Source organism: Chrysochloris asiatica, unplaced genomic scaffold (genome assembly GCF_000296735.1).
Source record: "Chrysochloris asiatica unplaced genomic scaffold, ChrAsi1.0 scaffold00088, whole genome shotgun sequence".
NCBI lineage: Eukaryota > Metazoa > Chordata > Mammalia > Afrosoricida > Chrysochloridae > Chrysochloris > Chrysochloris asiatica.
Genome location: NW_006408606.1, coordinates 11604487 through 11606847, shown reverse-complemented (window position 1 = coordinate 11606847; position 2361 = coordinate 11604487). Strand labels below are relative to the sequence as shown.

At 47.9% G+C, this 2361-nt stretch overlaps 1 pseudogene; it reads left to right on the top strand.

The window, feature by feature from the left end:
* Positions 1-1067, top strand: part of LOC102814071 — a 3645-nt pseudogene extending 2578 nt beyond the window's left edge.
* The last annotated feature ends 1294 nt before the right edge of the window (positions 1068-2361 follow it).

Below are 2361 nucleotides of genomic sequence, written 5' to 3'. Positions count from 1 at the left end.
GGGGGGGGGGGGGGGGGGTTCTCCTTCAGAGAAAGGCTCCACGTCTCTTGCCTGGGCCGCCAGCGCAGATGGCTCCATGTGGAGCGTGGAGCTGCAGGACAATCTCATAGTGGGGTGGCTCAGTGGCCGTCTGGAGGTGTGGGATGCCATTGTGGGGGTGCTACGCTGCAGCAGGGAGGAGGGTTCCTAAGGCATCACTACCCTAGTCTTCCTGGACAAAAGGATTGTGGCTGCCCGGCTCAATGCCTCCCTCCATTTCTTCTCCTTGGAGACCCACACTGATCTCAGCCCCCCGCAATTCAGAGGTACTCCAGGGAGGAGCAGTGTTACCACATCCCCAGTGTACAGCAGCAACAATGCAGTGATCTGCCGCATGACCCACACGGTGCCCTGTGCCCACCAGAAGCCCATTACAGCCCTGAAGACTGCCTCTGGGCGCCTAGTGACTGAGAGCCAAGACCACACACTGAGGGTCTTCAGTCTGGAAGACTCCTGCTGTCTGTTCACCTGCAGGGTCACTCAGGGGCCATCACCACCGTGTACACTGACCAGACACCAGACTATGGTGCTGGCCAGTGGCGGACAAGATGGGGCCATCTGCCTGTGGGACATGCTGACTGGCAGCCGAGCCAGCCACCTGTTCGCTCACCGTGGGGAAGTCACCTCCCTAACCTGCACCACCTCCTGCGTGGTCAGCAGTGGCCTAGATGACCTCATTAGTATTTGGGACCTTAGAACAGGCATCAAGCTCTACTCCATTCAGCAGGACCAGGGCTGTGGTGCAAGCTTGGATGTCATCTCAGATAACTTGTTGGTGACCGGTGGCCAGGGCTGTGTCTCTTTTGGGACTTAAACTACGGGGACCTGTTGCAGACTGGGCACCTGGGGAAGAACAGTGAGATCCAGCGGGCTCACCAGATCTGGTGCTGGACAACGCTGCAATCGTCTGCAATTTCGGCCATGAGCTCAGCCTGGTGTCTGTACCCTCGGTGCTGGAGAAGCTGGACCACCGGCAGCAGCCAAGAACCTGGGCCAGCATGCTCAGTGGGGGCAATGCACTGGATTAGAGGGAAGGAACCCAGTGTGTCTGTTCTACCTCCAATAAACTTTTTATAGAAAAAAAAATGTGAATCCAGGTATCACTATATTGTTTCTATAGATAATACATTTTCATGAATAAATAATGCTTAAATATTTCTTATATTTGTATTGACAAAAAGCAGGGGGTGGAGGGGACTAGGCTTTCTGTTCCCATAAAGACTTAACAGCCTCAGAAACCATATACAATATGAATATATTCTCAAAGAACAAAATCCTGCACTCTGCTAGGAGTGAAAGAATTATTGAGGAATAGTTCAGCTTGACTTTTGCAACACTATGTAAAATGCAAAGCCCTCCACCATTCAAGGGAAATTAGGGGTCTATTTGCACAGAGATAAAAAGGAAAGGTAGAGTGTTAATGGCTGACTATATAATAAAGGAGTCCTGGTGTGGCTCTGTGGGTTAAAACGCTGGACTGCAACCTTGAATGGCACAGTTCATGTTTCAAGCTCACCAACCACTCCTTCCTTAGGTCAGAATAGAGGAGTTCTCATGTGGCCCTGTGGGTTAATGCAAGGTCAGTTTGAACAGTAGTGGTTGGCGGTTCAAGCTCACCAGTCACTCCTTGGAAACCGTATATAGGATCATTATGAGTCAGAGCCAATTTATCGGCACTTAACAGCAACAACATAATAAAATCAGTTTCAGCTTGAAATCCTTCAAATGTAAAGGTTGGCCACCTGACTAGGAGGGAGAGAGCTACCATCTAGATGAATAGTGCCAGCTAGTTTGGTTATACATGATTGCAGTCATGAAACAAATTTTTCAGGGAACAAATTGTTTACACCTGATATAGTTTTCCCATCAACAAATGATTAGCATCCTGACATTTTCTTTCCCAGGAATGCACCATTAGCCCCATCATATTTACAGCTGACATGAAAGCCTCCAATTTCAATTTTTTCTGTCAACACTTCCCCTTTATGTTCAAACCACCTTTAAGGGGCACTGGTCACTCACAGTGGAGTGGCCTTTCTTCTAAAAGAACTGTATCTATTTTCTTGAGGAGCTCTGGTTAATAAAATTTCTTTACTTCACCTTGCTGAGCTAATAGGAATCATCTTGAAGGTGAGTAGGTTTTACATGGAACATTAATGATCAAGGACAAATTTGAGGATCATTTCTCAGACAGGAAAGAATCACAGAGGTTAAGATGAAACAGACCTAGAGAGACAAAAGGAAGGCAATTACGCAACATGATAATTGATGACAACCTATAAAACCAGCATGATTTTATGTGAAGGGCCAAATGAGGCTGAA